Source organism: Pinus tabuliformis, chromosome Q (genome assembly GCF_031772625.1).
Source record: "Pinus tabuliformis cultivar Carrire ecotype Pingquan chromosome Q, CPIR1, whole genome shotgun sequence".
NCBI classification, from domain to species: Eukaryota; Viridiplantae; Streptophyta; class Pinopsida; order Pinales; family Pinaceae; genus Pinus; species Pinus tabuliformis.
Window position 1 is genome coordinate 224,494,682 of NC_142296.1, and position 26,360 is coordinate 224,521,041.

Consider the following 26,360-nt stretch of genomic DNA (forward strand, 5'->3'; position numbering starts at 1 on the left):
GCAAGGCAAAAACAGGGCTGTAATTTCACAACAGATCAGCTTAAGGAGTATTGCATGCAAGTTTCATGGATTCAGATGTTCAGTCTTCAACAAAAGGAAAGGTTAAACTGCAGAAGGGTGAAAAGAGAAGGCAATCTGACCTGCTGATCTTGACTTTTCATTTGGAAAAGTCATCCCCAAGTGGAGCCACTGTTAGCCTCCTATACCAATAGGGTTTCATATTTCATGATTGACAGTGGAAATGCTAAAAATGATCATCTTTGATGAAACAAAGGTTCCATTTTTTGTGAACAAGCAAAAAGTTAAAAAATGTAAAGAGGGTATGCCTTAAAAGAATAATCAAAAGGCAAGAAAATGAAATGGTCAAAAGAAAAAAGAATTGAAATGAACCCCAAAGAAAGACCAGGAAAGTGGCCAATCAAAATGCCATTGCTATCTTGATGGATGGCTCAACAGTTCAAGCTGGGCCATGCCATGTTTTAAATTGCTTGTTTTAGAGTAGGTAATGAGTACCTGTTCAAACAGTTCAAGCTTGACAGATGACTAGCTAGATAGAGAAAGAAAGGAGCCCACTTGCTTAATCTGGGCCCTTGGAAGATATAAGGGTAGATTTAGATAGGAGGGCAGCAAAAAGAAAAAGAGCATATGAGGGTCTGCAAGTCTAAGTGCACCCTCCCTGAAGTAACAAAAAATGCTAGGTTCTAAGTTGGGTAGGTAGCCGGAAGTTGCAGAATCCTGATCCTATTCATTTTTGGCCTTGATCAAGAAGGCATATGTTGGCAAGTGCAAAGGTATCTATGCAGCATTTTGAAGGCAAAATATAGAAGCATGTCTAACTCCCAGGTTTTCCCCCAAAGACTCTCTTTCTAACATCCCATGGAGGACTTCAGGACTTTCCTAAACAATCCTCTTTGTATTTCTTCTTGGAAATTTCATGACAAGTTTTCACTTTCTTCTCCGAAAAGAAGCCACATTTCTTGTGTAAAATCATTCCCCATCAACTCCTAAAAATCTAAGTTTAAATCACTAAACTTAGTTCTCTATTCCTTACTTTCAATCTTTCATATCCCCAATGCATATTGACCTCTAACTTTATTATCTAAATCCCTATGTTCCCCTTTTTTCCCTACTACTATATCACTATTGTGAAAAAAGCCCACAAAATATGTAAATACCCCCCCTTTTTGGCATTATAGCCATATGTTCAATATTTGGAGAATCATGCAGAATCAAAAGTTGTGTTGTATTTGGTTCATTTAAAATCAAGGATTGAATTAACATTTGGTTAGTTTAATAACCTATTCCTACCCTTATCCTCATTACAAACCCATCACAGTGCATTACCCGCGCCATTTGTATAAAACCTTGTTAAAAACCCACTTTTTCCGCTTTTCCAAAGCTTATGTTTCGGCGCGCTCACCGCAAAAAACAAAAAAGTATTATTAAATCCCCGCCGGGACCCGCCGTATCCACCCATCACCTCCGCAGCCCGTCGACCGTCGGATCCGGGCCCTCCCATCCGACGGCCCACGGCAATATCGGACCACCCCCGATGCCTGAACATTAGCGCCTGAAATCTGTTAGAGGATGACGTCAGGGCTCAGATGCGTGTCACTCCTGGGTTTCGTCGGGTGGCCTCCTGCCAAAACCACACCCGTACTATGAGCGGTCCGATATTACCGCTTACTGCCCTCCTATTTCCGCCATACGTCACTCCCATGTCATCGCCGCTTCAGCATCACAGTACCGCCCGATCCGCCATCGCTCCGAGTTGTTCGCCATCTCACCTGCCCACGTAGAGCCGCTCAATGGCCGCCACATCATCACTCCGTACATGACCCCACCTATGACGTCATGCTGACGTCATCCAACAAAAGGCGCCAAAGGCCGAATTTCCCTATTTTTCCCGAAAAAGTCATTTTTTCTCATTATTTACAAAAGTGCTCACTGTACTCCTGCATGAGCGGTTACGTTGCTTGCCCACCAACTCTCAAGACTACTTCCTTGCTGCTGGCGCCGTGAATTCACCTGTATATCAATGCCATTGTCATATTGAACCCAGGTATTTATTGGTTTCCCTCTGCATACCTTGGTTTTTGCATAATTCCCTGAAACAAGCAAGAAAAAGAGAGAAAACATAGTAATTACCAGGAATCCTCAGTGACCAGTGTTTCTTTTCCACACTATAAGCCCAAATTCACTTACAGAGGTTCCACATTGTGCCAAATTACCACAAATCCACAGTTTGTTTGCGCATTCGCAAATCTAAACCTCTGCTAGACAAATCCACCGGGAAAGCAACTCTCAAATCCCAGCATTTGCTCATTGAATCTCTCCCAGGAGCATTTCAACTTAGTTTCTCCCCTATTTACCTTGTCCTCTCTGCAAATTGCCCCCTTCATTGGAAATTCACTGCTCTATATTGCTGTGCCTAGAAAATCAAGTTTAAACACAACTTAAAGTATCAGTTAACCATGGAGACCCCTGTGGCATTAAACATTGCCCCATTAAATTCCCCACACAAGAACCTGGAATGGTTAGCCCTGGCTGATAGAGATTATCAGATGAGAGAAACTGTAGAGAGGGGAATCACATACCACATAGAGATAGTTTGTGAGTTGAGAAAGAAGCACAAAGAAGGTACATACCTCCTGGGAATCTGGAAATCCAATTTGCCAATTTACTATCTCCCTCAGGTCAATGAATTCCCTGACTTGATTCACCAATGCTGAACAAACTATGACCCCAATCAAAGAGCTGTTCTGAGTCCTTCAGGCTCTGTCTTGTTCCATATTACTCCTAAGGCCATCAACCAAATGCTGCAGTTCCAACCTACAAGGCCACTAGTTCCTCTTTCCATGCAACTTTTACTAGAGCAGGGTGCCAAGCTCTCCAACTCACAAATCACAAGAATTGGCCAATTATTTATGCGCCCAGAGTACCAGCCCTGACAGCCTCCCCCTTATCTGCATGACTGGTTCAATGACATAGGGAGACTGCTGGTAGACATCATATCTTCCATCCTAGGGTTCAAGACCAGTGAGTTTGTGGATGAGACAACACTGGTAGTGCTATCCATTTTTTCCCCAGGACAGCCCCCTGCTGTCTAGTATGACTATGCTACATTTATAGCCAACAAAATTCATGAACAGTTCATGAACTTGGAGAGAGAGAGGGTATTCAAGTACACCTCCTACATATATCATCTGCTATTATACAATCAGCCTGACAGCTTCCCTGTCATCCTCAAGAAATTAGATGCAAAGGGAAACAGAAGATCTGTAATGTTCTGGACATCAGTCTGCCATCATATTCATTATTCACCATACAACTACTATGAGTTTATTGACCTATTCATTCATCCAGCCTTGTCACTGCTGCAGAGTTCCCCTCCCCCTAGACTCACTGATGATATGCAAAAAATCCTCCAGCTGTCCAAGAACTATAGCATTGGGGATTGGTACTTTTACCAAGACCACACAGTGATCAGGATATATGGCTGTGAGTTAGCACCATACAGGCTACCAAAGTATGTTCCCATGAGACTCTTTGCACTAGAATACTTCAGGCAGTTCGGCAATGCAGATATGATTCACTTCCATAGCAAAAACAAGAAGGCACAACTGAAAATTAAGCATCAATTGGGTCCATTCATCTTTAACAAGAGGGAAGAAGCTTGGGATGAGGCAGACCAAATGCTAAAAGCCCTCCAGCTCAAGACAAGCTTCTATTGGGCACCCTATGACCCTAACCATTTCATAAGCCTCAGAAGAATCAAGCATAGGCTTGCTACATATGACCACATTAGCATTCCAGAAGTTGAAAAATATGCTAACCAATTAGAGTGGAAAGAAGGCACATTAGTGCAAGATTACACTGAAGAAGAAATAGTAGAGAAAGCCATTAAAACCTTAGAAAAGGCAGTTGACTTGGAATATTTTGGACAGGTTTGGTCTTCAGGCACTCAGCATCTTGGAGAAGCTGCCTCTTCATCCACCGTTCCCCAGCAGCCTGCCAAAACAACTGATCCAGCAGCAGACATGGCTAAAGGCAAAACAGTGCAGCAAGAAGAGTCACCTCCAAATGTGGAGCAGCAAGAAGAGCAGCAGGAAAGTACAGCCAAGGAACCTGCCTCCACAGAACAGCAAACACATGAGCAAATCCCTCCAAGGCAGGAGGTAACAGTTGAATCCTCAGTTTTACAAACACCTGCTAATGAGGAAAGAACAAGGAAAAGGGATAGGCAAGAGGATACTCCTCTTACTACTTCTACGAACCAGCAAGGAGAAAAAAGACAGAGGTTAAACCCTTTTTTAGAGGAGGAACTACTAGAAAGACCGACTGATAATATGCCCCCTCCTAGCATCGAAACATCGGCCAGTTCCTTACAGCAAGGACATGACATGCCACATGGGACAGAGGTGAGATCTTCAAGGCAGAAATCTAAGGTGGACTCTAGCATCAAGCAACAGTTCATAGATATCAAGAAAAGGAATGAGCCCCTCAAACACCAAATCTACAACCATCTATTGAAAATGGCACCAACTAATCAGCAAAGATTAATGTCTGCTTATGACATTCAAGAACAAAAAATGACTCTTAGTCGTTTCAAGCCTACTATGCAGCAACCTCAAACAACTGCCGATTATATCAAAACTAATATGGAAATTTCCGCCAGAGACATCCACCCCTTGGATCAGATTGAGCTACACAGGCAAACCGGGGAAATGATATATTCCACATTAGCTGATAAGACCTTACTGGCACACCAATTACAAAATTCTCTACACAACACTGCTGCTCAACTGGAATTGGAGAAGGCATCATCTCAAGCCAAGGACAACAGAATCAAGTCCTTGGAAGAGATCATTATAGAATTGGGTCATGATCCAAAGGACCCCAAGGGTGTGCAGGCACTGTTAAAGAAAAGAGATGAAGACATAGCAGCTATGAGAAAGCATATCAAGCTGCCAGCTACCCTTCACCCTCAAACTGGAGAGGTAGCAGAGCAAAAGAAGGATCAGGATGTAGTTGCTTTACTCCTGAGTTTATACAAGAGATTGATGGAAACAGAGAGTGCACTAGAGGTAGCACTAAAATCAAGACAAGGTGAGGCACCAATGCAGCCAGCACAAACATCTGCATCCACTGAAGGTGTGCCACTTTCTACTACTACAGCAGGTCCTCCCACAGGACAAACATCAGAGGCAGGTCCTTCAACATCAGCACCAGCTGTAGGAGTATTAGCGCTAGCAACAACACCAGATCAGGGACCCAGCCTAAGCATGCAGAACATGATGAAGGAGCTGGAAGCTTTAGAAACATAGATGGCTGAACTGCAGGAGACCAAGGATAAACTGGCTGCCATTGAAGAAAAGTATGATAAATCCAAGCAAAGTGTAGCTGAAAAAACAAGAGAGGTAAGGGCTCTTGAGAAGAAAATAAAGGAACTGGAGAAAGAGCTCTCTCTTGATAAAGTTGTAGTTGAAATTAAGAAGATCCTGTGGGTCAATATTGGTTAATCTATAACAGATCAGTGGCAATATATTGAAACTATCCATGAACATATGGATCTCATAGGCAAGGCCCAAAAAGAAAGTCAAAGAGAAAGGGCATCTCTAGGCAATATGCCTGAAATAGCCAATAGGATGATCAATGTCCTTAACAATCGTACTGGCCCTCAGCTGGTAGCAATGGGTATCACTAACAGAAATGATACCATTTTACTAGTGAAGAGGGTGCTCACTTTGAGAAATCATGTACAAACATTGGATAGAAGGTGTCAAGAAATGCAGACAGAGGTGAAAAAATTACATAACAGAGGCCTTCCCAGCTTAGTAACCAGTGCAGGAAGGTTACTATCTCATGAAAACTATGCCAAGAGGGTAAATACATATGCCACAAATCACATCACTACAGCAGCAAGTGCCCCAGAGGAAATAGGGCCTCCATCCGGGCAGAGTCTCTATGACAAACTAGAGAATTTGTTTTTTTATTGTGAATGAGATCAGACATCTTTTTGAAGTGCCTCCAAACTACTACAAATATACTGAGGCAGATGAAACCTTAGGCATAATCTTAAGACACCAATTGCCTACACAGGAATGGTGGACGGGCATGATACAAACACTGCTGTGAAGGAACAGGTTGTTCACCATATTTTTGTATTTTTATCACAAAGTCAACATTTTCAGAAAATTAATATATTCGCTCTGACTGGGAAAGCAATTGAAAGGGCCAACTCAGCAATCAAGTTTGACCACCAAAGCAGATGCCTACAGATGTAGATGACGGGGCTGAGATAGCCGCACCAAGACAAAGCAGTAAAGAGCGTATTACTCAGAATCAATATGAAGCACCCAACCAACCGAGTTGCCTCCAAAAGTCAAAGAATTTCTGACAGAGCTGGAAAGTCATTCATTGTCCTTTTAAAGTAGCAATAACTATTGTATCTGCTACTTTTGAAAGTTGGTAAAGACAGTTATTGAGAAAATGACTCATCGTTAAGATATTTTGTAAAACGATTGTATATATATCCCCACGCATAAACTTATTGGGGTTGTTGATTTTTCTTCTGGAGAAGCTATGCTGTAATTTCAGACTTTTAATACAGGAAGCTAATGGAATTTCTGAAGTTTTGAGTTGTTTGAAGTGTTGTGGTGTGCTTGCTTGCTGCTACAGGATTCCTACGCTATTTCATGTCACAATAAGTTTTCTGAACCATCTTATTCTGTATTTCGTTCTTCCATAGTCCACTTATGCTACTTGTTTCACGGTTTAGCAGTACAGAAAAAGAATAGTACATGATTTGTTCATTGAACACCCTAGACTCAATCTATGCTGCTATGAATGTTTTTTTTCAGAATTAGTTATGGATGTGTAATTCTTAATTGCTCACCTTCATACTAAATCTTACATAGTAAATACTGTTCAGGTTTTCTAATCTGCTCCTGAGTGATATTTCCTTCCTCCACATCACCATCTTAGTGAAAGATTCTTAGTTGCCTCTCACTGGCTGGAAATAGTCCATATTCCACTATTTGAAGTTTGTTTCATGAGTACCTATATGGCCCTGCAGTCTCATCACTCTTACTCAATACCTCAAACAACACATAATCACAGACTCCATTGCCCAATGGACTGAACCTCCTGAAACTCACATCTCAGCTACTAGAAGACATCATTCAACCAAAACTTTAAACAAAATTCAGTACATCATAACTAGCCTAAACATTATCAAAACAAAGCTAAATCTTAAAGAGAGAGCCCTCTCTGATTGCAGGTAGGCTAGGACCTGTGATCCAAAGATTGGTCTGTGGTTACCTCGGCCATATTCCCTTAGGAGTCAAAGGGAACAACCTGAGTCATAACAGTATCTCTGAAAGAGAAGAAGGATGGAATTGTGTCCTTTGGAAATGATGGATCTTCAAATGTTATAGGATTAGGTACCATTAGTCTCGGAAGAGAAGATTCTCTAGCCAAGAATGTTCTATTGGTTAAAAACATGAATCAAAATCTTCTTAGTGTTGGAAAAATGTGTGATCAAGGACACACAATGCTATTCAAATCCACAAAATGTGAAATCAGGAAAGCCAGGTATGGTAAAATTGAGGTGTTGGGTCCCTATAATACTAGTGATTACCCCATTATTATTGTAGTTATACCCCTTATTAATATTGTTGTGCCCCTATTGCCCCCATATTTTTATTACTGTGCCCCATAGAATCCCTCTATTGTTATTTTTGTGGCTTTATATTATTATTGTTAGGTCGGCTGGATTATATTGTGACTCCTTAGACTCCTATATATAGAAAGGAGGTTTTGTCATTTGTATCATCCAAGAATTGTTCATTTATGTAATGTAAAGGAGGTTTCCCCTTCGAAGAGGCTGAATTCTAAGGCGTTGATCTATCTTTTCTATCTTTTCTTGAGCTGGTTTCATAACATTTGGTATCAGAGCTTTGGATTCTAGGGTTTCGCTGCTCCAAACAGGTCATCGTGGAATTTTCGCTATAAGGTTTTTTCTATGAGGTTTCAGAAGTTGCAAAAAAAACCCATTTGAGAAGAAATCGCGCTGAACCTTGGGTCCGAATTTCAGAGCTTTTAGCGCGACATTTGCGGAGATATGATCTGAGGAAGTTGGTCTTTTTGCAGACTCCTGAATTACATTCAAAACAGGTGACCTAGGGAAAATCGTCATAACTTTCTCTCTGGGGATCGGATTGAAGTTTCGTAAGAAGGTAAAGAAAGAGGACGGACTGTAGTTTCGTGTGGGTGTTTTTCAGATCCAAAGGTTGAAACAGTGACTCGTGGCATGTCGTACAAGTTCGCTCTACTGAACTAGTCTATAATCAAGTCACTGTGGGAGATTTCACATAACTCTTCCTTGGAGAATCCAATTTGGGTCAGACTTGTGGCATTGGAAAGAGGACACAGAGGGCTACTAAATGTCACAAATTCAAATTTAGATAATCAGAAAGTACAGAGATAAATCAGAGGCAATATCGAGATCCTACAAAGTGAAAAAAGGTGTGTAGATTTTCTTTAATTTTTGCTTAAGCTTGGTTTGAAAATTTATTTTGAAGGAATTCAAAGGGCATAGTAGAGAATTATTATCGGTAACTGATGCCCCGAGGAAAGAAAATGCAAACACCTAGTAAGGAACCTGAAAGCTCTAGCATGACTCATGAAGAAGAAGAAGAAATGCTATATGATATATCAAAATTACAAGAACAAGTGCAACAAGTGTCACTTGCACAAAAAGCAACAGAATCTAAAATGGATGGTTTAAGGAAAGATGTAGAAGCTAATATGGATGGTTTAAAGAAAGTTGTAGAAGCTAAGATGGATGACATGGAAGCTAAGGTGTATGGCATGGACGCTAAAATTGATGGCATGGATGATAAGATGGAAGAATTGAAGATAAATATGAATAAGTTGCTACAAGAAATGGTCACTAATGGTGAAAGGGTACTAAAGGAAACTCATGATGAGAACAAAAGAAATGTTAATCATGATTCCATAGACTCTAATGTTGGATCAAAGAATCACCATGTTCCAAAAATCGATATGAGGAAGTTTGATGGCAAGGATCCCGCCACATGGATATTACAGATGGAGCAATTCTTCGATCTCAATAATGTGCAAAACACACAAAAGGTACGTATGGAAACTTTATATTTGGAACCAAATCAGTTTGTATGGTATCAATGGCTTTGCTCTCGTAAACAATTTATCACTTGGGCAATTTTTACGGAAGAATTGATAGCACATTATGAGGATACAAAAAGCAACACTTTTTTTAGCCAATTGATAAGTCTCAAACAAAAGGGTTCAATAATGGAGCACATTGAGGAGTTCCAAAAATTGAACATAAGGGTAAAAGATATTCCAGAGGAGCATAGGATTGATGTGTTCATAGGGTCTTTAAAGGATAATATCCAACATGATGTTCGCCTTTGGGAACCTGATTCATTAGAGAAGGCATTCAGGTTAGCAAGAAAAATGGAAAGCAAAATTATGGCAACCAGGAAGCATACCACTCACAACTATAAAGACGGAAGTGTTGTTGCCCTAGTCTTCCACAACCTATAAGGTTGACACCACAACAATTGGAAGAAAAAAGAGCAAAAGGGCTTTGTTACAGTTGTGATAGCAAATACACTAAAGGTCATAAGTGTGCTGAGAAGAAATTATTCTACATAGATTGTGAAGAGGAAGAAGAAAAGGAGCAAGAAAGGTCAAAAGAAGAGGATATACTCCAGGAACAAAGCCTAGATGAAGAACAAATAAATCCGACCATATCTTGTAATGCATTGGCGGGAATTACCACTCCTCAAACCATCAAGATAGAAGGACAAATCAAGAAGAAAAAGGTAATAGTGTTGATTGATTCAGGAAGCACCCACAATTTTATTCATTGTAAGGTAGCAAAAGAATTGAATTGCTTCCTATATCCAGCACCAGAGTGTCAAGTGATGATTGCAAATGGAGGAACAATAAATTGCTCTGGAAAGTGCCATAATATCAAGCTATCCATGGGAGAATATGTATTGACTAGCCCAATGCTTTCCATTCCAATGGGAGGTGCTGATGTTGTACTAGGAGTCCAATGGCTACAATCCTTGGGTACAATAGCTTTTAATTTTCAAGAACTTTTCATGAAATTTTCTGTGGAAGGAAAGGAAGTTGAATTAAGGGGTATTGCAGGGAAACCAGGAAAGATAATCAGCTCTAATGGTATGACAAAGCTTCTAAAAAAGGAGCAAAGAGGTGTAATTGCACAATTATGTTCGCTAGATGTTTCCACATTGGAATCATCTATTTCTCCAGATCTCCAAAAAGTCTTGGACAATCATTCCAAGGTATTTGAGACTCCCAAAGGTCTCCCACCTATGCGTGATCATGATCATGCTATTCATCTGATTCCAGGAAGTGTTCCTCCAAACATCAGGCCGTACAGATATCCCTATGCCCAAAAGAGTGAAATTGAACGTATGGTTGCAGAAATGCTAGAGGCTGGTATAATTCAACCGAGTCAAAGTTCTTTCTCTGCTCCAGTAGTATTGGTGCACAAGAAGGATGGATCATGGCGCATGTGTCCGGATTATAGGGAGCTCAACAAGCTCACTATTAAAGATAAGTTCCCATTCCTGTCATTGATGAATTACTGGATGAATTGCATGGATCAATTTACTTCACCAAGTTGGATCTTCGTTCGGGATATCATCAAATCAGAATGAAGATTGAAGACATTCCGAAAACAACATTTAGAACTCATGAGGGTCATTATGAATTTTTGGTCATGCCTTTTGGCCTTACCAATGCACCTTCAACATTTCAAGGTTTGATGAATTCAATTTTCAAACCATTCCTTAGAAAATTTGTGTTAGTATTTTTTGATGATATACTAATCTACAGCAAGTCTTGGAAGGATCATGTTGAACATGTTGACAGGGTGCTACAACTATTGGAGGAGAAACAATTATATGCAAAAAGATCCAAATGTTTCTTTGGAGTCCAAGAGGTGGAATATTTGGGTCATATTGTATCTCATGAAGGAGTTAAGGTAGACCCTAGCAAAATTAAAGCCATTAAGGAATGGAAAATCCCCACATCCATAAAGCATCTGCGAGGATTTCTTGGGTTGACAGGGTATTATCGCAAGTTTGTTAAGAATTATGGGAGAATAGCAGCACCTCTAACAACATTATTGAAGAAAGATGCATTTTCATGGACTCCGGAAGCAACAAAGGCCTTTGAACATCTTAAAGAGGCAATGTGCCAAGCACCGGTCTTAGCTACACCGGACTTCACAAAAACCTTTATTGTGGAATGTGATGCTTCAGGAAATGGAATTGGTGCTGTTTTAATGCAAGATGAAAGACCCATTGCTTTTGAAAGTCGTCCAATCAAGGGAAAGTTTTTAACAAAGCTATTTATGAGAAGGAAATGTTGGCAATACTCCATGCACTTAAGAAATGGCGACCCTACCTAATGGGAAGACACTTCAAGGTAAAAACGGATCATGATAGCCTTAAATACTTTTTAGAACAAAGATTATCCTCTGAAGAGCAACAAAAGTGGGTCACAAAGATGTTGGGTTATGACTTTGAAATCATCTACAAAAAAGGGAAGCAAAATGTGGTGGCAGATGCACTCTCAAGAAAGGATGAGGATGTGGAAGCATTGTTGTGCGCCATTTCTATTATCCAACCAGATTGGATAAACGAAGCAAGGGAGGAATGGAAGAATGACGAAGAAGTGTGGGCACTTATTCGAAAGTTACAACAAGATTCCAGTACGTCTGATACATTTAGCTGGCAAAATGATTCGTTATGGTACAAAGATCGCTTATACCTCTGTAAGAATTCCCAGCTAAAACAAAAGATTCTTATGGAATTGCACACTTCTCCCTTAGGAGGGCACTCAGGATTTTTAAAAACTTACCACAGGGTTAAGAAGGAATTTTTTTGGGATGGCCTTAAATCAGATATTCAAAAGTTTGTGGCGGAATGTTTGGTTTGCCAACAAAATAAAGTTGAAACAATTAAGACACCAGGTCTATTACAACCTTTATCCATTCCAAGCCAACGTTGGGAGGAGGTTTCAATGGATTTTATCACAGGTTTACCCAAGTCTGAGGGAAAGAGTGTCATCATGGTGGTAGTTGACAGACTTACCAAGTATGCACACTTTTGTGCATTATCACATCCATTTAAAGCCAGTACAGTTTCTACTGCATTTATGGAAACAATTCAAAAGCTACATGGAAACCCAAAGATTATTGTAAGTGACAGAGATCCCATTTTCACTGGAAATTTTTGGACAGAATTATTTTCTTGTCTTGGTACTCAGTTAGCTCATAGCTCATCTTATCATCCTCAATCTGATGGGCAAACTGAGATAGTAAACAAATGTTTGGAAGGATATCTTCGTTGCTTTGTATCTGATAAACAGACACAATGGGTCAAATGGTTGCCTCTGGCTGAATGGTGGTATAACACTTCCTTCCATACAGCAACAAAAATGACCCCATTTATGGCACTTTATGGGTATCAACCACCATCCATCACATCATATTTAAGAGAAAATTCTAAGGTTCAGGCAGTGGAACATCACATCGAACATCAACAACAAGTCCTCCAACTCTTAAAGGATAACCTCGTGTTGGCACAAAATAGAATGAAACAACAGGCAGATCAACATCGCAGTGAAAGAAGTTTTGATGTAGGTGATTGGGTATTCCTACGGCTACAACCATATAAGCAAATGTCCCTCAAGCAAGCTAAGAAGGATAATAAATTATCACCAAAGTATTATGGTCCGTACAAGGTGTTGCAAAAGATTGGTACTATGGCATACAAATTGGAGCTTCCTGCAGCTTCTCGATTGCACCCAGTTTTCCATGTTTCATGTTTAAAGAAGGTTATAGGCGACAAGCTCCCAGTTCAAACAATATTGCCAGAACTTGACGAGGAAGGAAAAATTATATTGGAACCGGAAGCAGTCACAGAAACAAGAACTCGACAGCTACGAAATCGATCAATTTCAGAGTATCTTATCAAGTGGAAGAACTTATCCGCTGAAGATTCCACATGGGAGGATGAGAATTTTATGCAGAAGTATCCAGAACTACTCAAGCGTTGAGGACAACACTTTTTTGAAGGAGAGGGGCATGTTGGGTCCCTATAATACTAGTGATTACCCCATTACTATTGTAGTTATACCCCTTATTAATATTGTTGTGCCCCTATTGCCCCCATATTGTTATTACTGTGCCCCATAGAATCCCTCTATTGTTATTTTTGTGGCTTTATATTATTATTGTTAGGTCGGCTGGATTATATTGTGACTCCTTAGACTCCTATATATAGAAAGGAGGTTTTGTCATTTGTATCATCCAAGAATTGTTCATTTATGTAATGTAAAGGAGGTTGCCCCTCGAAGAGGCTGAATTCTAAGGCGTTGATCTATCTTTTCTATCTTTTCTTGAGCTGGTTTCATAACATGAGGCTACAATAAGTCGAGCTCCAAACGACATATATGTTCTGGATGAAGCAACTAAAGCATGTCTACAAGCTAAAGAAGATTAAAGTTAGTTATGTCACAAAAAAATAGGTCACATAAACTTTGACAATCTTTTTAGGACAAGCAAAAAGGAAGCAGTACAAGAAATTCCAAAAATCTCAAAACCTTCCAACACACTATGTGAGGCCTATCGGGACGACAAGAAGACAAAATGTGTATTTAAAACAAAAGAACACTTCACATCACATCCATTGGAATTGATACATACTGATCTATGTGGTCCTATGGGAACAAAAGGCTTATATGGAGAATTATATTTCATGTTAATGATAGATGACTATACCAAGATGACAGTCATCAATTTCCTAAAGAAAAAATCTGAAGCATTTGAGTGCTTTAAGATCTACAAGGAGTTGGTCGAAAATGAAACTGATTTAAAAATAAAGTGTCTAAGATCAGATAATGGTGGAGAATTCACTTCCAAATTATTTCAGCAATACTGTGACGAAAATGGAATAAAAAGACAATTTTCAATAGCACAAACACCTCAGCAAAATGGAGTTGCTGAAAGAAAGAATAAAACTGTACAGGAAATGGGTAGAACAATGCTGAAGGACACAAAATTGGATGAAAAATTATGGGTTCAAGCAATTGATACAACAATCTTCATTATGAACAGAAGTCTTCTACGAAATAATTGCAATAAGACCCCATATGAATTATGGAAAGGAAAACTGGCTAATGTAAAATATTTCATAATCTTAGGAAGCAAATGTTATATCAAAAGAGAAGATCAAAAGTTAGGTAAGTTTGAATCGCATGTTGATGAAGGTATCTTTGTTGGTTACTCACGCAAAATAAAGGCCTATAAATGCTATAATCTAAGATGAAAACATATAGTGGAGAGAATAAATGTTACATTTGACGAAGATAGTGTTCTAACAAATAATGATAAGGATCTAGAATCTTTGAAACTTGATACAGAGGCTGAAAAAGGTATAGAGAAAATTCTAGAACAAGAAGCAACTGTCAGCCAGGAATAAGTGAATAATGATCAACAAGATATACAAGAACAACAACATGAAGCTCCTCCAAAGAGAACAAAAGAATGGATTCAAAAGAACCATCCATCAAATCAAATCATTGGTGACATAAATGAAGGAATTGGAACAAGAAAAGGTCGATAGCTTCGTTCATCACAACAAGCTCACATTGCTTTTCTAACAACCTTTGAGACTAGTAGTTTTAAGGAAGCCAGCCAGAATGAACATTGGGTAGCAGCTATGAATGAAGAATTGGATCAAATCGAGAAGAATAACACTTGGGAATTAGTTCCATGGCCAAAAGATAAAAATGTCATCGGTACTAAATGGGTGTTCAAGAACAAATTGAATGAAGATGGATATGTTACCAGAAACAAAGCAAGATTGGTTTGCAAAGGCTATGCACAAGTGGAAGGAATTGATTTCGACGAAAAATTTGCACCAGTTGTGAGAATGGAAGCCATCCAGATGTTTCTCGCCTATGCATGTTTAAGAAAAATAAAAGTCCACCAAATGGATGCTAAGTCAGTATTTCTGAATGGAGAATTAGAAGAATAATTTTACATCAAACAACCTGAAGGTTTTCTATTATCAGAAAAAGAAGATTATGTTTGCAGGGTAAAGAAGGTTCTGTATGGTCTCAAGCAAGCTCCCAGAGCATGGTATGCTCATCTTGATGAATATCTACGTAAACAAGGGTTCAATAAAGGTACTGCTAATAGCAATCTTTACGTACAAATAGATAAGGATAATTTAACAATTGTTGAGGTATATGTGGATGATATAATCTTTGGTAGCAATGATGATCGACTAAGTAAGAACTTTGCTACAAAGAAGCAAAGTGAGTTCGAGATGTCTTTACTTGGCGAGTTGAAAAACTTCTTAGGGATTCAAATATCTCAGCAAGAGAAAGGAATATTTATATGTCAAGCCAAGTACATCAAGGAAATGCGCAAGAAATTCAAAATGTAAGATTGAAAACCCATCCTTACTCCGATGGTAAAAGGTTGCAAATTGAGTATAGACGTCTCATCTAAGGATGTGGATCAGAGGTTGTACAGATCTATGATTGGTAGTCTTCTATATGTAACAACCTCCTGAAAAGATGTTATGCAAGCAGTTGGACAAGTAGCAAGATTCCAAGCAGCACCAAAAGAATCACATATTATTTCTGTCAAAATAATTCTTTGATATCTAAAGGGCATAACAGAATATGGATTGTGGTATCCCATGGGCAACAATCTCATTATTCAAGCCTTTACAAATGCAGATTGGGTAGGAATCATTGATGATCGTAAGAGTACTAGTGGAGCAACATTCTATCTAGGTGGTTGTCTCGTATCATGGTTGAGAAAAAAGCAAACCGCAATCTCATTATCTACAACGGAAGTAGAATACATTGCAACGGTAGCTTGTTGTACTCAAGTCCTTTGGATGAAACAAACTTGGCAAGATCTTCAAGTACAATTCAGTGAGCCTATTCCCATCTTTTGTGATAACACTAGTGCCATCGACATCTCTAAGAATCATGTCATGCATTCAAAATTAAAACACATTCCAATAAAGTATCATTTTGTTAGAGAAAAAGTCGCTGAAAAGAATATCAAACTAGAATATGTTGGTACAAAAGAAAAAATCACTGATATCTTCACTAAACCTTTACATCGTGAAGCATTTGAATATCTTCGCCAGAAGCTTGGGATTCTCCTAAGTTCTCATTAGATTTTCCTTATTCAGAAAATAAAGGGGGAGTGGAAGTGTGTATAGGTCTGCAGGATGGTTGTGTGTCAGGGGGAGTTACCCTTTGTCATTGATGTCAAAGGGGGAAAGAAGGTAGTAGGAAGAGGTGCCCTGATCATAGGGGGAGTACTTGTGTTGCCATCAATGCCAAAGGGGGAGATTGTTGATCTAAAGATGATCTGAGGTTGTCATTGATGTCAACCCAAGCAGCAGCAGGGGCTACCCTGATTTTGCTAGGGGATTTGACTTTACAACTTACTCTATTTTGAGTCAATTATCTTCTAGATAAATTCTACTTGTCAAGATGTTTCTGTTGATATATGGCACACCAAGTAATTCTTCACGGTTTGAGAGATATTCATGTTTGAAGTTAGTAACCCCAGTTAGTGGGCTAAAACCCTATGGGGTTGTGGCATGGCACTCATAATTGGTTTTAGTCATTGAATAGTCATTAATTAATATTTTTTTAAGCTCCTAAAATCCCTCCAACATTCTCTATAGAAGCCCCTCTCAACTTTATAAAATGAAATCTCATATATCCTCCAAATGTAGTGATCATGGCATTTTCGCTATAACTTCATTTCTGCGAAGTCGTATATTATGAAATTAAACCCATTTGATCTGAAATCCTGAAAAACATCGTGACCGAATTTTAGAACTTGGTTCGCTATATTGTTGGTGATATGATCTGTGGAAGTTAGGGTTTTTGTAGGCTGCTGAATTTCATCTCAAAGAAGTGACCCTGGGAAAATCGTCATAACTCTCTCTCTGAGAAGACGATTGGAATTCTGTAATAAGTGGCAGATAGTGCATAGACTTTAGTTTTATGTGTATCAATTTCAGAGCCGAAGGAGGAAACAGTGACATGTGGCACGTTGTACAAGTTTTCTCTACTGAACTAGTCCATAATTAGGTCATTGTGAGAGGTTGGGCATAGCTTTGTCTTGAAGAGTCCAAATCGGGTCAGACTTATAGAATTGGAAAGAAGACTCAGAGGGCTTCTACAGGACCGAAGATCAGATGTTGGGGATCTGAAATCACAGAGATACATCAGATTAAATATCGTGCTCCTAGAAGGCAAGAAAAACTACATCAAGTGTTGTCAAGGGGTGCAAAGGACTAGACTTTCTAGGGCAACAAAGAGCAAGGTGTAGAAGAGATATGCTACAGGTAAGTATATTGTGTATATGCATGTTCATATATTAATTGCATTAGGTTCTTTGTATTCTAATTTGTTGTTTTTGTTTAGCATTGACATATGCTCTGCAGGATGAGGTAAGTTTTGCTATTATGATGTCATGGGTATTTCCTTGAAGACTTTTTGTAGGTATTATATATTCATCAAAAGAAGACTCAATGCATAATCTAATGTTCTGAAGAATGAGAAAGGGTAGCATGACAAGAGCAACAATAAGTTCACCACATGAAGTCTTCAAGTGGGAAGCACTGCATACAAACATTGTAAAAGTATCATTGTATAGAGTCATTGTAAAAGCATCTCTGTAAAAGTTGTACAGGTGTCTATCTGCCAAGAGTTGAAGAGGCATTGTCGAGAGGTCTAGGATCATCATTAGGTGGTTATGTCATAGTTGGGGTTATGGTTTAGTGTGTCGTCTTCTTCTACATCATTCTATATCATTGTAAAGTGGACCATTTTCCTTGGTAGGAGAGTCCATTCTTATTTTATTCTTCTATAGGGTGGTAGGGTGGTGCTAGGCTGGTGCATGAAGTCACCAATAGGTTCAAGCCTGTGAAAACTTCAGGGTGGTAGGGTGGTGCTAGGCTGGTGCATGAAGTCACCAACAGGTTCAAGCCTGTGAAAACTTCAGGGTGGTAGGGTGGTGCTAGGGTGAGTTTTAGCTCATTGGGTGTTGGGGCATCTGTTCAGTTGACTACTGAAGAATCTTGGACATTGGAGCATCCATCCAGTGGGAGTTGGAGAAGAATGCTTTTCTAGATTCTAGGAAATTGGAGCTTTCTTTTCAATTGGAGTTGAAGATTAAAGAATTATTAGAAAAGCGTTCGGTGGTTTTTGACCTGGAGGGGGTTTTCCACCTAAAATTTTTGTGCCTCCTGTGTTCTTTTATTCATTGTTGTTATTGCATAAACATTAATGATAATTGAAGATTAACTAATTCTCTGAAAATATTTAAAAGTGCTAATTGCTAAGGAATACTGATTCACCCCCCCCCCCCCCCCCTCTTAGTATTTTCCAACATGTAACAACAGTGAAGAATAGTGGGACCATTTATAGAGTAAAAGGCCAAGTTAACTAACATCCAACACAATAGACGACTTCACCCAATAGGTTGACTCGATCATTGTCACATGGGAAGCTTCCCTCCAAAATATAATCAATTCAGGCAGAGAATAACCACCATTGTTCCTGAGTTGGGGCCTTCGTTTGGAAAATAAGGACAACAAGCGAAAGAAGGAGAAGTGGGAGTAGAAACCAACCAACAAATGATAGAGGGTACAATTGGAGCATTAGCTCATCAACCGATAGAACTAGTGCAGCCACCAACATGAGTATCTACAAAGACACTAATAGGACTGTAGAGCTCGAAATAAATTGACTCAGGGACAAGTCAAAGAACTGTGGTCAGGGCCTGTTGGGGCCTTCGTTTTGATTTTGAAATATTTTGAAGGATTTTGAAGATACAAAGAAGAGGAAATAGGTAGCGGTAGCAACAGTCAGGTTGCGGAGAAGACAATTGGGGAGGAAAATAGGAACAAGAAGTCTCAGGATGGTCGTGGCAAGGTGTCAGCAGAAAGTAGGGGCAACCGAGTGAACAAGGTGGATGAGAGGCAAACAAGGAAAGAAACAATTGAGTGAGAACTGGCAGTGCAAGTGGAAGAAGGAATACAAAAGGAGAAAGCCACAAGAAGAAAGGGGTTGGGTTTTGGTTTGATTGGTTGGTTGAAGAGTTTTGGTCATGCACGAGTAACTAGTTAGGGTTAGGTTTTTTTCTCCTATGTTTAATTCAATCTAGGGTTCAAAATCCCTAAATACCAAGAGTCTTCATGACTTCATAAGTTTTCAAGTCCTAAAACCCTTATATTCTTGAGATCTATGGAAACATGCACAGTAGAAACTGCAAAACCATAGTGACCCTCTATGAAAACCCTTACAAATGACCACAAAACATAATATGCATATAGAAATCATACATACCATTCAAAACCTTACCTTATGTCCATTTTGCAAAGATATTGTCTTGTTTCTCCAGTTGTCATGTATTAACTTCATTCGAAGAAGGTTGTTCTCCAAGGACATGCTTGACAAAGTCTTGATCTCACAATAAAAAGAATTATAGAAGTATTTACATATTACTGTCACTTCCACTGTTGATACGAGCATAGAGATCATTGTAGAGATCTTGTCACAAGAAATCATTTCTATTTATGGTGTCCTCTTCCATATTTGCAACATCCACTCTCATATTTTTCTATGCATGCAATCAACTATATATGCTCCATGAAACTCAAATTACAGCTAAACCAAGATACAAGTTGTGCCTTCAAAAAATAAATTGATGCCTCTATCATAGTTTCTCGGTCACATTTCAATCCTTTGGTAACAAGCGTATCAAGCTCTCATTCACAAGATTTCACAATTTATGGAACCCTTAGACACATTGTGCTTGATCATGTCATGTTTGAAGACTGTAATTTCTTCCATGCTTAATATCAACATGCATATATGAGAGTATATGTGAGGCATCAAATATATAGAGTACGCGAGCCATCAACTTGCCGCAAAGTGAGACATTGTAGATGTATTGTAGGAATCGAGCCACTGAGTCACATATGAGAAATATAAATCATAGAAGGTTGGCCTCAGAGTCATATGAATCAAGCTTCGACATGAGCCCCATTTGTTATCTTAAGAATATCCTTGTTATCTAAGTGACATCAGGTCATTACTGCCTTACTATGTCATAGATTATTTTCACATGTCGAACCATATAGATGTGAGTCATTATAGGTAAGCTACTACAAGCTACTGAAAGAGTAATGCGAGCCATAATAGTAGATATGATACAACCACAAAAAAATCCTCTATCACAAGAATCTGTCACAAAAACCACATTCTCTAGGATCGTGATCCATGGGGAATGCAAACCACTAGAAAAAAGAGCCTTAGTCATAGGTGTGAATAGTCTAATAGTCTTCTTTTTGAATCGCCATAGTATTTTCATATTACTTAACTAGTTCATGTTTAGTTTGGTCACAGGACCTTACACAGTAACGAGGATGATACCACAATGTACTACCAATGAAAACATAGTAGAATAGCCAAACAAGGCCATTACATATGAGCCACATAAAAAAGTAATGTGATACTGTTCACAGTACCCCAAAACAAAGCAAGATCATTAGTGTATCTTAGAATGCGACCTTGCCACATAATGAGACAGAACATACCATATGTATAGTTATAGTGATCATGATAACATGAGAGCCATAGACAATAAAAGGACACATAGAAATGCAAGTTATCACATAATCTAATGGTGTGAGTTCCATTGGTAGTGAGCCTCAATATAGGATATGAGCCTTAATCAAGGATGCGATATATAGAAAATATAGCATGCAAAACACAAGCATACACATGAACTTCAGTTATGTGAGCCACAAAGATAATAATCTTCATTTACCATGCGATCCACAGATAGGTATCATTGCCATGTATATCAACTTTAGTCATGTGAGCTACATAGATGTAACTTTTCCTCAAAAACTTGTTATAATAGGCCATAGGTAAGAATTTGATAAGATTGACCTAGATTAATTTTCATCTTCATTAGAAAACATCTTCATTTTCCTTAAAAGAATCTTCCATCTTCCTTGGATCAATATTGTTTGTTTCAGAATAATTTAGCCTACATAAAGATTTTAATCTTGCTGTTGAAGTCTGGAATTGTTTCTTTTTTACTATACTTTTTTCCCTTTTATTTTACCTTCTTCTCACCATTTTGTAGCAAATTCAGCATGTTTAAGGTCAAGGTCAACTCTCAAAAAGGTATTCATCTACCATAATTAGAATCTTTGCTTCTTAATGAATTATAATGAAAATATTATTACAATGACGGAATTACAAACATTCTACAACTAATATTAGTTTCTGCAGCAATGTTCATTGTTAGACAGGTTACAACACTTCAAATAAAGGATGAAGACTACCCGAAGATGACAATTGTCCACCATATGGATAACCACCTATTAGCACAAGTTGGCAAGCTACAAGGATTGAGAGATCTCGAAATCACACTCAGAGTCAAACTCTGAAAACGATGTGTAGTGATCAAGCAGAGGAATAGAACAATATCAAGTGAGCGAGATTGAAGACTTGTTCAACTGTTAAATTTTGGATCGAAATAAATCTCCTATGACTTTCTCTTTCAGTAGCAAGTCAAAAAGAGATTTTTTTTTTAAATCAAGTCTATCTCATAGATGACAAAACAACACATTTTGTGTAGGCATAAATCTCTCAAAATCGTTTTATGAAAATTGTATAAAGGTTGTAAGCTGAGACCTTAGACATAAGTTTGGAATACTAAATTTTATAGTCGTTTTATTGTGAAGACCAATATACTCTGCTTCAGTTTAATATAAGCTAGTTTTCTCAATGTGTGCATGAATATTTTGTGATTACTAGCTGACTTGCACTCATGGGAGGGCCCCGTGTCGTGCTGTGAGGTTTTGTTTTTAGTTTAGTTTTTCATTGCTTATCCTTAGTATTCTATTTTCTTTCATAATTTGTTTCCATTATAGTTACATTTCTGACAATTCTCATTTTGATTGCAGAGTACTCACAAACAGAAAAGGATTAAAAAGATTTCAATTATTGAACGCATATTATTTCCAGAAATTAGTCATTTTGTAGCTTAAATAAATTTCTTAATTGTTTATGAAATGCTCTTTAGAGGATAAATACAAACACAAGTAATCATTCTCAAGTTGTAGAAATTTTCATTTCATTTTCTACAAATAGATCCTTTTATGGCAATTTCTCTTTCATGCAATTAATCAAGAATTTCGTTGCTGCAATTTAGTACAAGATTTTCCTTCTGCAAGATAGTGTAGAATGCTTTGAATTCTGAAAAAAAGAGTTAGATTGTTTCTTTCTAGGAATTTGTATTTTAAGCATTTTCCTTGCATACAATTAGAATAAAGTTTTGAATTCTACAACTTCAAATAGATTTTCAATTTCTACAAAGAAGTGGATTTCAATTCGGTTAATTAGGATTTAATATAACTTTAGATTGAAAGAACATGTGCATAATTAGTCTCCAAGTTGTGTCCATGCTTAGAATTAGTTTCATCTCTAGAATCAATTAATTGACAAGAAGAATCCTAGCATATATAGTGCACATACATTTCACAAGTACACGAATCATGTTTGACAATTAATGAAGTAAATTAAGAACAATTAATTTACCAAACACTTGCCTTGATATGCCTTTATACCTTAGGAATTTTTCCGATATGATAATCATGTACCCACGAAAGAATATTGTCTTAGATATATGCCAACAAATGTGATCTTCATGCCTCCTTTTTCAAACCAAAAGCTATGATACCATGTTGAGAAACCCGGAGGCTACAAGATTAGGGTGATTTCTCTTTTATTGATAATTTATTGTGAATATGTTTAGCCATTTTATTACTGTTTTTTATGTTTCTTCATCAAACAATTATCAAAACCATACATCATAAATATAAAAAAATATAATGGACAAAATATATAGGCTCCAAGCTAGCGAAAAAATCTTTCCCAAGGGGAAAACCCAGAAAAGTAATTCTCTTCTTATAGAATCAGATCAAAGTGAGATATTTAATACCCAAGACTAAGACCAATATACCTACAAGCACCAAGTCAACCCTCAATTCTGCCATGATTCCGTCCATTAAAGAATCTTAAGAAAATATATCTTTATTCTAAAAAACACTACTTCATCACTGCTTCAACAATCCACAGGTAACTCGTATTCTCTTCTTAAAGAAGTTTACATTCTTTCCAGGCCCATGCAAGAAAATTTTTGCTTCACTAGGTTCAATAAAATTTGCATATATTGCCATAGAAGCACATAAATACTGTTGAAAATGAGGATCACACTGGCCAATACAAAGTGATTCAAGTGTCTAAAAAGTCGTGTCCTTTGGGAAGGTTGACTTGATCATCTAGAGGGATGACTTGGTCTTGAGGGTATAATTTGACTCTTTCTAGAAAAACACAATAAATAAACCTAGGGGCATGAAATGCATGCCTGTTCTAAAATAATAATAACAATTTTTTTTTACATAAAATATACATTGGCAATTATGAAGACTGAACCTAGTTACATTTCAACACCTAGAAGTACTCCAAACATGTCCAACACCATGGATTAGGATGCTATACACTATCAAAGATGTCGATCCTTCTAAATATTAGGTGATCATATTTGAAATTCTGAATGTCAAGCCTTGTCATCCTCATCCCATAACTTTTTAGATCCAAGTGGTGTACCATACCAAGACTATATTTACATAGTCGTGGATGAGGGTGCTTCCATATGCAACATGTCTATGTCATGTTTGGATTCCATTGGCCCAACTACGTAAGTGCCATCTCCTAAATTATTGATTTTTTTTTACAATTGTTCTTTTAGGAACATGGGATTATCCCCTCTTTTTCTATCCACTTATGGGGGGAAATTGTTTCCATTGAAGTGGAAATAGTCAATGGCATTCTAGAATATACTATTTTGATAGGACATAGTTGGACCTACACTATGATACCTATGGTGTCCATCATTTTTTGGGTTCTTTTCTTTCCTCATGAAGGAAATATTATGAAAATTGATCCACTATCCTACTACCAAATGACTCAGTTACATCTACAAGATCTATGGTCCTTGGTAATTTCTAGAAGGCCACTAAGAACATGGGTGTTGGAATGTACCTATATATTATGTGAAAATTGAATCTCTCAACACCCATTGCATATATTGGTTCCACTCCTACTATCTCTACTGCATTCATTTCTTGGGTGATAACATCTTGAATATGTTACTTTAGAACAACTTATTTCAAGGATCTGTGGATTTTACCATCTCCTTCTGTTTTGGATGAAAAGGTTGAACATGTAGGGATATCCATATCTTTGTCTACAACTAAGGGTTGCTTGTTAAGATATATTGAATCCCTTTGCAAATGTCAATCCAACTCATCCTAGGATAGAGGAGTTAGATCATATTACTACACATGTGTGAGCTTCTAGCTACCCAACTTAATAGAGTGTTTCGATACAATTTTACCATCTCAAAGAGTTATCCTAGAGGTAATGATAGGTCCCCAGATGCCTTGGAAGGATATGAACAATTGGCCTTACTTCCTCCATGAATGTGATAGGGTTGAGAACAGAGAATTTAGGATCACCTTCATAAAAATTTGATGATTCATCCATGAAATCCTTGGTTATGCATGATGCATATGTTGAAGGGAATATGGATAAAAACATTGAAACTATACTGATCAATATTCATTAGAATCCCAAAGTAATGGACAATATGTTTATTATAGTAGATTGATATCTTGAGGAACTATGCATTTAACCCTTTCTTTTTTATAGATTTTCATGATGTTTTCACTTGTACATATGAATAAATTCCCAAAATTTATCCTTGGATTTTTTAGCATGAGGGCAAAAAGTATGAAAATATGAAGCCTATTTGACAAAAGTTATGACTAGTTAATCTCTAGAAAGACATTGCAATCAAAGCAGAGGTAGAGAATATACTCAAAGCAAATATCATATATCTAGTTCCTCTCACCGAATGGGTGTCCAATCATGTTCTTGTTGATAAAAAACAAGGAAATATTTGAGTGTGTATGGATTTTAGAGAATTGAACAAAGCATGTCCAAAGGATAATTTTCCCACACCTTTTATTGACTAGATTATCGATGCATGTACTGAGATCAAGATATTTTCCTTCATGGTTGGGTTCTCCTGCTACAGTCAAATCCAAATCTAGCCCACTAAATAACATAAGGCAACATTTATTTGTCCTTCAGGCACATTTGCATACTAAAAAATGTTGTTTGGTATTAAAAACTATAGAGCCATTTTTAAATAGGCCATGTCATATGCTTTCCATGATGTGAAACAAATTGTAGAAGAAAATCTTGATGATTTCGATTCTCAATCTTGAAAGAGGGTGGATCATATTGAAATATTCATCTTGTGTTTGACATATATTGATATAATAGGACTCATTTGACTCCAGAAAATGCATATTTTGTGTTGTTTCAGGATGCTTAGTGGGCTTCATTATGTCCAAAAAATGAATGATGGTTGATACTATTAAGGTTGAGGAAATAATATACTTGCATTCCGCACACAATATACATTGTTATAGACATTTTTGTGCCTTACAGCATGAAGCATGAAATGTCAATAATCTAAGGGATCCAAAGTCCCTTAACATGTTGTTCCTACCCCTAGAGGAACAAGGTCAGCAAACCACAACACTAAATATCAGTTCTCCACCTGAAAACACTAAAAAACAAGCTAATTCTGGATCATGTCAACTGCTCCACTGAGCATTTGCGCTGAATGTCAACTGCTCCACTCTGTACCTGCGCTGAATGTCAAAAGAAATGAAGGCTACCTGCGCTGGACGAGATTGGCCAAGTGGCACAGTCATTCCTCAAGGTGTCAAATGCCCAGGAAGCTTCCAAAATGACACTTGGATCAAGGAATTCGCCTTGTGATGAGTAAGAGGATCTAGATCTCCAAGTGGAAGCAAGAAACTCCAAGTGGACTCAAGAACTGAAGAATAACTGAAGTGGGAGAGGACACTAGTCAACTTCATGCCAACCTCAAGCTGACTCATCCTTTCTCCAAAACTCCTATATATAGAGCTCTCTCATGAGGTCTAAAGGAGGCTGGAATCTTGTGACTGTAAGGAAGTGCTGTTGGTTTGAGTATAGAACTATTGGGTGATTTGCTAGAAGGAGGTGAAGAGGAGATTTCTTTCTGCTGGGAGGTGTTGCTG

At 38.0% G+C, this 26,360-nt stretch overlaps 1 pseudogene; it reads left to right on the plus strand.

The window, feature by feature from the left end:
• Positions 1-4,040: 4,040 nt before the first annotated feature.
• LOC149219005 (putative sugar phosphate/phosphate translocator At3g11320 pseudogene) overlaps positions 4,041-26,360 on the plus strand; it is a 48,294-nt pseudogene continuing 25,974 nt past the window's right edge.